We start from the raw sequence: 10,160 nt of genomic DNA, 5'->3' as shown, positions 1-10,160 counted from the left end.
TGACAAAAACGTTGCGCAATGGTAACAAACCCAAAATCACATAGTTGCGAAGAAAACTTTTAAACCACGCAACCATGCTTAGAGATGACCGACAAACTGGTGAAGGAAAGAAAAGAATAGAGAATCGCCGTCAGAACAATGTTATTATTTGTATAACAGAACCAATATGTACCAAAACCAATCGTATAATTGTTTCTTTTATTTCACACACAGAAGTTCAAGATGAATTCAATTCTAAAAGGACAAATGCTTAGTTTGGGAAAGTGTATATTTGGTAATATTCAAAAGACGTCGTATAGGGCTTAAGAAATTAGAGGTATTTAAGAAATTTCTACACATACCAAAATATTTCCGATTATTTTATGTTTATATTTTTCTATAAATTTTTCTTATGTGTTATTTTGTGAGTAAGATAAATCTATTAGAAATTAAACTACAAACGCTAAATTCTTGCCCAATAATTGCAGGAAATCTAAAATGTTCAATAATGTATGTTAACAAAATTATGTGGAGGGACAATAGCATACTTCATGTAAAATAAAATGGGGCTGGCACTTCATTTGAAAAATCCAATCCTTTAAAACATTTCGGGACACTTTTAAGCATTACATTTATTTTATTTTATGGTTCTTGCCTATTTTATTTTATGATTCTTGTTGGTAACAAAGTTAACTTCAGAGAAGTCTTTGGATCTTGGAAACCAGGAGAATAGCATCTTGTGCAGTCCTTTAGGTATGAACATATGATTTGCTTAAGTGTTTTTTTTAGAAAATAGTTTACTTCGAGACCAATGTTGCAAAATAATATTATTTTTCGAATTGAAACACGAAACTACATGTCTGCAACTATTAGTGTCCCTAATTTCAGTTCAATCGTCCATCGTAGTTTTGTCCTTGCATGTTATTCCACACTGCAACCTGATAATTTACAGCGGAAACGTAATTAGTCGAATAAAAATAAAATAAAACAAAGATATAAAATGACACAACTAATACTCACCATTCTCAGAATCGGTATTATCACCATTATCATGAATTCTCATAAACTGAAGATCGTTGAATTAATTGCACCAAATTTTGGAAGTGTTGGTTGGATATCTGTTGCACGATGTCAGTCGATTGTGTACATATTTAACCCTAGCACTTTCAAATTTTATATTGGAAATGCTACACTGGTGATGAGGAGTAAGTAATAAAACACTTTAATCTCGAAACGCGTCTGTGGCTAATCGGAGTTGTGTTGATTCATTATTTTTCTCTTTGCCTACGTAAAAAAGTGTGTTACTGTGTGTGGGGTTCTTACGGTAGTACAAAAGGAATTTTTAACTCCTATTTCTAAATTCGGTATGTGGTGAAGCAATTAGCTGACCCCTAATTATAATTATGCTTATAATTATAGAATATTTATGTGTGTGTATGTATATATATATATATATATATATATATATATATATATATATATATATATATATATATGTATATATATATATGTATATATATATATATATATATATATATATATATATATATATATATATATATATATATATATATATATATATATATATTAATATTATTATTGCTTTCAGACAGTTTTTCTAAATCAGTGACAGTGGTTGCTGTGAAAAACGTTATATATTATTTGCAAGGGGACTCCTTCATCGAAGACCGGTGCTTACCATGCGTTGACGAGAGGCAATTACCTTGAAACTATAGTCCGTATGTAGTACTTAGGTCTTCGAGAGAGGATGACCTCCCTTTGCAAATAACACAAGGGCACTGAGATAGTGTCTAAAGTCCATCTGGTGACGTTGATCGCCTGGGGCTAAAAGCATCAGTAACACCCCACCCCCAGTGGCTAGCCACATTCAGATGGCTAGTACACCTTACGTATATATTAATAGTTATCGCCAAACTAATATGGCAGTCCATAAATATAAGACTAAAGCTGTCGCTGATTAGCTCCATGAGGCCATCGCCTCTAGCTAGCTATATGACACACGAACCTGCACCCATTACAACCTTCGAACAGGGGAGGTCAGCCGCTTCACCTTGCTGGTCAGACATCTGCAGACATGTTTCAGGGTTGTTGCCCTTTATCAATGCAGCGTAGTCAGACTCAGCAGGTGTCGCTACCGACCGTCTGTTCGAAGATTTTATTTACCTAGTTTCAGTGTAATACATCCACTTGTTTTCATTAATAGAAATATTAAAATTACTAAGTCTCTCTAAAGGAGATTACGGCAGCCTTACTAGATATTAATAGTTATCGCCAAACTAATATGGCAGTCCATAAATATAAGACTAAAGCTGTCGCTGATTATCTCCAAGAGGCCATCGCCTCTAGCTAGCTATATGACACACGAACCTGCGTCCATTACAATCTTTTATATATATATATATATATCATTCAACTACGGTCGTAGTTGAATAATTTTATTAAGGCTGCAATTTACTCACACGCAACACCTTAAAGGCTTTGTCGCTAATTCAGTTCTCAACCATATTGAAAACTGTGAACATTTGTGAAGAGGACTGGTCCCTAGCTACATTTTCGCATTAAATAATTGAAATTTGGTCCTGTAGAAAAAAGTTTGCATCAAAATTTGTTGCAACGTTATAAGAGAGTAACACCTCGAATCAAGTTTAGATCTAACTACCTTTTTCATTTTAAAAGCAAAATATGTTTATCTTAGCGTCAATGATAGAAGAAAGCATGAAGAATGTCATAGTTTTTGATCCCATGCAACAAAAAGTTGTATAAAAGAAGTTGTGAGGTAAAATATGAAAATAAATATAAGTAAGGCAAAAATTTGGATTTAAGTATAAATAACTTTTATATTTTAAAAACAAACTATATTTTAATTAAGCTTAAATGATAGAGCTCAATTCGAGGAATTTCATGGTATCAATCTCATGCAATGAAATTCTAAAAGAAAAAAGTTAAGAGTGTTTGTTTCTCAAATTTGAGGGTGATAATATAGTTCTATACTTTTTTATGGATATAGTTTTATAAGGGACTTTTAATATATGTCACCAGCATCACTGAGGTAAGGAAGAAATTATCAACGTCACCGCTAATTTGTAATTAATTTAATTACGTCATCTGTATTAATTAATGTAATTATATCATAATTTTTTTTTTAAATTAAGATATTATTTTAAAATTTTGGCAATAGCCTAGCCATTTCGGCAATCTTTTGTTTTAACTCGAAGGTGTGTGCGCAGCTCGGCTTATAGCGTTCGGTAAATTCCGTAAATTTTTATTTATTTATTGTTGTGAGTGAAAATGTACATTTTGTTTGAAGTCAGTATAAAGTGAAAGAGAGAGGAAATGGACATAGACGTGTGTGTGTTGATGTTGTGTACGTGTGTGAGAGAGAGAGAGAGACAGAGAGACAGAGACAGAGAACACATTTTTATTTATTTTTTCTCGCATCTTTTTTCAGTGAATGACTGAGAGAGAGAGAGAGGAGTGTGTGTTGCTCGGTGTGTGTGTGTGACACAGAGAGAGAGAGAGAGTGATAGCGTAAATTTTACTTAGCTACTTATACATAAGTATGGTGCCATAGCATGGCCGCGGCCTTCGGGCTAAAACATTTTAAAGGATTTTAAGGATTTATAATGCAAAAAAACCACCATGAGAAAACACACACCTTTACTCAGTGAATGATTTCTCTCTCTCCCTCTCTCTCTCTCACACACGCACACACACACATAAAAAACGTGTATACCTATGTATTTATGCATGTACGTGTATACGACAGATAATGGGTGTACGTATATATTTGTGTGCGTGTGTAACTAATCCTAGCCGTTTTACACATACATGACAACACCTCTATCTCAGTCAATCACTCACACACTCACTCTCTTTCTCTCTCTCTCTCTCTCTCTCTCTCTCTCTCCCTCTCTCAGCACACCTCTTTCTCTCTCTCTCTCAGTCAATCAAGGAGCTAGGCAAAGCAAGTCCACTGAAAGCTCATGCTGATTATCATTCTCGACAGCAAGAACATCATCTACATCCACTGGGTTACGTCTGGCTTGACGGTCAACAAAGAGTACTTTGTGAAGATTTTGAGGAAGTTTAGGGAGAGATGTCATCGCAAAAGTCCAGAGTACAGGCACTGGGACAATGCACCGGTCCACGATTCCATCCTGGTAACCAACTACTTGACAGAGATGGTCATCAAAACTGTCTCGCCTTCCCTACAACTCAGACCTAGCTCCCAGCAACTTTTGGTTGTTTCCCAAACTGAAGAAGATAAAAGAGGCTGTGACAAGGGTCCGAGACACTTCACTTTGGAGGACTTCAGCGGAGTTTTCACGAAGTGGCTGGAGTGCATTGAAGTGAGAGAATCCTATTTTGAAGGGGATTAGAGTTTTGTACTTCTCTGAAAATATATGTCTCTCTTGAAAATGCCTCAGCACTTCTGGAATGCGCCTTGTACATACATACACTCACACACACCTTGGTGCTACCCTCATAGTCGTATAAAATTTATTTCTATTCAGATATATTTGTAAATGATTACCATATTTTAACGTGAATAAGGAACCCTCGTGTAAAGGGAACCCCCTAATTTGGGTCGTGCTTAAAATTTGTTAAAAAGGTTTTGTAAGGGGTTATAATATTATCCATGTATAAGAAACTCCCATATTTTTTAACCTAATTTTTGACAAAAATGGGTTCCTTATACACGTTAAAATACGGTCATTTTAAAATCATACACAATCATGACCACTGCTCCCGTCTTTTTTTATATCTGGGAGTACATTGTGGACTGCAACGACAGCAAGCTGTTATTTAAGGGAATTTGACAGCTATTTCTAGCAGTTTAATTTACTATGCAGAAGCTATCTCGTTGTCTCAAGGTAAATTGTACAAATACATCGAATAGTGTATTATTCTACGTGTGTACTCTTTCTGTTTGGCTCTATGTTCTTGGTGGCCACAATGAAAGCCTGACTCAGTTGAACGCAACAGAGTTGTTTATCATTTGTGGTGTGCACCTCAGCATAGAGTTTAAGGTTAATGGGTTTAATTGCTGTTGCTATTTTGGTATGTATTTTATGTTTGGTCTGCAATGATAGGATTTACTGTTCATAGGATGCTGTTGTAGTAGTGTTCTGGGTTGCTGTTTGATGACATTTGCGCATGTAGTGGCAGTTATGTGACGCCTCACGTTTAGTGCTTATATATTTTGTGTGTTCTTTGTATAGGTTGTCAGTGGACATGACCCATGTCTGTCTGCCTGTCTGTAAGTATATGTATGCCATTATTCAGTTTTTTTCAAGATTTCCTGCCAACGGAGAAAGAACCGGTCTTTTTATCTAGATCCAAGGCTCCTTCATTGGAATTTCACAACAATAACAGGATAGGGTTTGTATGTATGTATGTATGTGTGTGTGTGTGTGTGTGTGTGTGTGTGTGTGTGTGTGTGTGTGTGTGTGTGTGTGTGTGTACGTGCATATTTGTATGTTTTGTTTTATGTATGTATTTTCATGCATATAGTTGCATATCTAGACATGCTCCACTTCTGGAAAGTTATGTTTTTCTTAGAGTTTTATTTAAGCTCTTCTTGAGAGAGTTCAAGCCGGTCGGTATCAAAGCAACAAGACTTTTCGAATTAAGAGAATTACCGGTGTTTGTAAATATATGGTTGAATTGTTGTGTTGATTGAACTGTCGATGCATACACCCAAGTCAGATGGTGAATTTTGGGAATGTCTTTTCAAAACTTCACTGTGGAAAAACCACGTCAGATTTTTTCTTTTTGCTTTTTCTCCTTGAAACCGAGTATTTCTAGGCTTTTGTGCAAATTTGTTGATACATAAGTTAATACACCTATGAGAATATGTATGCATGCATGTGTGTGTGTGTGTGTGTGTGCGTGTGTGTGCGTGTGTGCGCGTGTCTGTCTCTGTCTGTGTGTACGGAAGTGAAATTTATAGAAACAGAACTATTTGTTGATTAAACCTAAAAAAATAACCATATTGGCATATGATATTTCCAAATCTTAAACGAAATTAAACTAACAAAATTTGATAAGATTAATATCGAGTGTTGTTTAACAATTTTTTAAATCATAACAACTCGTTTTTATTTCCTGAACTAAGAGTTTTAGGCATTTTTACAGAGCTTTAATCAACAAATAATTCTGCAAATTTGCACTTCTCTAAAGAATGTATATCGGTAACTGAAAGACAATATCAACAAAAGAACTTGTTTGGTTTTTTTTTTTCAACTATATCTTACAAAATGAAACAAAGACTTGTTTGTTTCTCCTTTTGCTTTTTCTCTGTTTTATTTCTGTTGTTAATTATTTAGTACTTGCGAAAACAGGAAATGATAATTTCTTCATTTGGCATTAAGATCTAAGTAAAATAATGTCAATACCAATGACTACAACAGGACACTTTGTTATTTGAGGTTCAGAATAAAACACGCTGAATTTCACGTGGACACGAGAACACACACGCACACATGGACGCGCGCGCGCAACATACACACGCGCGTACAGAAGTATACACATGCACATACACGCACACGCAAGCGCATACACACACACACACACACACACACACACACAATGAAAATTTAATTTCGAAGCAATTTTTCTTTATTTTTGTTTTTCTGTATTTGCGCGTCATTTATTCAAGGGTAAACGTTTTGGATAAAACATACTGAATTTATATGAAGGACTCATTCATCCAAGAAATATACTGCGCGCATCTTTACTCGTCAGGAGTATATTATAGTCTTTGACATCGGCTGAGAAAGAGTCAGTGGACTTATTGTGTAATTTGGCGGAAAGAACTATCTTTTAAATCGGCGAAGTTATCGGGAAGCAAAGGCAAAGCATTTTCTGAAAGACACCAGTGTTTCTAATAAAAGCAAAATAGAATTGAAGTTATGCTGTTATGTCGATTCACCAGAAATAATGATGATCCAAATTATTTCAACCATAAATGATTAACTTACGATGAACCTATTAGTTTCCGGGTGTTTTTAAAACTTGATTAGAATGTGGACTATTAGGATAGGATCTAAAATGCCACTATATTAACCAATAAAGTTGAACTTGCGCTGTTTTCCATCTATTCCATTTCTCTCTCAAAATATATATATTAAAAATTTTTTGGACGACTTTTCTCAGACTTTCTCAGCACATAAGTGTTCTATTATTAATTCAGCCATTAATTCGAACTGGATTAGAGTGCATCAGAATAAAGTCAGCTATCAGTAACATGTACACACACACACATATATGTATTTATGTATGCATGTATGTATGTATGTATGTATGTATGTATGTATGTATGTATGTATGTATGTATGTATGTATGTGTATATATATATGTATGTATATATATATTATATATATGTATGTGTATATATATATATATATATATATATATATATATATATATATATATATATATATATATATATATATATATATTCCGCACACATATATATATATATTCCGGATGTACATTATTTTTACTTTCAACTCTGAACTTGCATTCAAATAGTAACACAGGATGATGCATAATAATTATTAACTCAAGATGTAAGTCAATATATCCGAGTTAACTTAAGAATCTTAATCAAAGAATTGTGTTGACGTGAATTACTCATAATATATTGAGTCCGTGAGATTCCGAGCACGTCTTTTATTAAGTGTAGTGGTTTGTTCTAATGTAGACCAGCTGGTATTTATTTACAGCTCTACGTTTCTTCCAATCTACAAAGCGAATACGCTGATGAACCACAACCGAAAGATAAAACAGATAATAACCAAATACATCTTTGAATATTTGACTATAAATAAGGAATGGATTATGTGAGAAATGACATTGACATTCTGCTGGCACTTTATTGTTTTAGTTGAAGAATCAAAACTTTCTCGTTCTTAAATTCATATAAAATACCATATTTTGCTTGCATTCACTTGTATTCATCGCAGTTTTTTGTTCAGTTTGCTTTTGCTTATTTTTCGTCACCTTTGATTTTTCTTATTTAACAACACACACATACATAAACGAATATATCCTCATGCACATTCACTCATTTCCATTATCTTTTCTCTGCTCCCATTCTCATCCAGTTTTAACCTATGTTTCTTCCTGTTCACAGCAAATTAGTAATTTTATATTTTTTTCAATATTTTCCCTGGTACTCAAAGCTATTCTCTTACTCATCTTTTTTTATAGTGTTTATCTGTATTTCTGTTCCTTTAAGCACACGCTGCTTTCATAGTAAAGTAGTGGCCAGGATATGGTGGGTAATACCAGCAATCCAACTTCCGTTTCCAGAATCGATTTCTTTTCAATCTACTTAAATCGTTAATTTCGTTGAAAACATTAAAAAAAACATCCTCTTGTTCCAATTCTAAACGGGAACATTATTATTGAAATAATAGACTTGAAGTTAATAGGGAGGACTTTGATAAAAGTTTTAACTTGAAAAAAGACTTTCATTGTAACAAGATTAGTTCTTGAGATTGAAGCATGAAGTCAATCTCAACACACTCTTTGAAAAAATCTGTTATTTAAAAAATGGTAAAAACAAACGATTGCAACAGTTACTACAGATCTGTCTTAACTCTTGTTGTCCGCGAAATACGTACTCCAGCTAAATTGTCCATAACAAATTACTTTTTGTTGGTTTTTTTCCTGACAAAACATTGCCTTAATAGTGAAAACACTTTAACCCGCTTGATAAAATATATTTCTCGTTGAGGACAATACCTGCAACCGGACTGTGTGGTGTTTACGTCACTCTCAACGATATTGAATATGTAAGTGAAATGGATTTCATACAAGTTAATTCATAAGCAGCCTGGAGCATTTCATAAGTTTCTGTAGCGTTTTTGACCAATTTAACAGAAAACTGTATTTCATAACGAACTTCCAGTTTGTCTTCCCGTCCTGACTACATTCAGTAAAAGGATCAACTGTGACAAGAATTGTTCAAAGTGTTGTTACAGCCACTTCCTTCAATCTAGAATGACAAAAGTCGCCAGATCAGCTTATTTGGTGAATAATAATGATATACTAAAATTACAATAAGTTCTCCTAAAAAAGTCTCAAAACGTCTTCTGGAATGCACTCCGTATGTAGTATGAATGATTGGATGTGCGTGTGTGTGTGTGTGTGTGTGTGTGTGTGTGTGTGTGCGTGTGTGTGTGTGTGTGTGTGCGTGTGCTTGTGTGCGCGCATGTGGTATACTGTTCCGTGAAGGTAAGATCAACAAAAGAAGTACTCCATCTGGAGAGAGATAAATATAACTTAATAAGCACAATATATATTTTTAAGAGCTACTCATAGCTTCATGCGTTGAAAACGACTCAGGCACCATTTTATAACACATCTGGTGCCTTCACGCAATCCTCAGGCTCTGACCACATAACAAGCTAAAACAGGTCGACAGGGAAGAAAGTAGACGTAAAAGGTGGAAACACCGGAATCCGAAAGGAAAAGAAAAAAGAAAAGAGGAAAACATACACACACACACACACACACACACACACATATATATAGAGAGAGAGAGAGAGAAAAAGAGAGAGAGTGAATGGACAAACGAAAGAAGGACACTCAACACATTTATTGAGAGTTACATGTATAGACCAAAACAGTTTCATTCAAATTCGTTGGTACTCCGAGTTTCAAGCTAGTCTTCAGCCATTGATGTTGGTATATCAGTGACAACAGTTACTTGGAAAATACCGCATAGTGAACAGGAAATCGACCACGTGGTGGGCAAGAAATCGACCGTGTGGTGGACACGAAATTGGTCGCATGGTCGGAGGGATGTAGGAAGGGGCGGTATGTGCAGGTATATACTTGTATATGTGTGTGGACGTAGTCATATGCTTTTGCGTGCATGTCTGTATTTATGCGAACGTGCGCATGTGTGCATGGGCGCGCACGCACCCCCCATACACACAGATACACACATGCATAAACTAATATGTGTGCGCGCATGCACACACGCGCACATACACGCACATATGCGTGTATGCATATATATATATATATATATATATATATATATATATATATATATATATATATATAGGTGAGAAAGTTGGTGTGTGAAAGCACGTGGTTGAATATATAGAAAATAGTAAAGAGTGAAAAAACTACAGAAGGC

At 34.8% G+C, this 10,160-nt stretch overlaps 2 long non-coding RNA genes across 2 annotated transcripts in view; one reads left to right on the top strand and one right to left on the bottom strand.

Moving 5' to 3' along the window:
* Positions 1-301, bottom strand: part of LOC118766620 — a 23,796-nt gene extending 23,495 nt beyond the window's left edge. The window contains exon 1 of the long non-coding RNA XR_005002558.1: positions 291-301. This is a non-coding gene — a long non-coding RNA (uncharacterized LOC118766620). The remainder of the gene's footprint in view (positions 1-290) is intronic.
* The window catches only part of LOC118766619, a 12,484-nt gene extending 7,598 nt beyond the window's left edge, over positions 1-4,886 (top strand). Inside the window, exon 3 of the long non-coding RNA XR_005002557.1 lies at positions 4,571-4,886. This is a non-coding gene — a long non-coding RNA (uncharacterized LOC118766619). The remainder of the gene's footprint in view (positions 1-4,570) is intronic.
* The last annotated feature ends 5,274 nt before the right edge of the window (positions 4,887-10,160 follow it).

Source organism: Octopus sinensis, linkage group LG16, assembly GCF_006345805.1.
Source record: "Octopus sinensis linkage group LG16, ASM634580v1, whole genome shotgun sequence".
Classification (NCBI taxonomy): domain Eukaryota; kingdom Metazoa; phylum Mollusca; class Cephalopoda; order Octopoda; family Octopodidae; genus Octopus; species Octopus sinensis.
The sequence above is the reverse complement of the archived record's forward strand: the minus strand, read 5'-3'. Positions and strand labels throughout refer to the sequence as shown.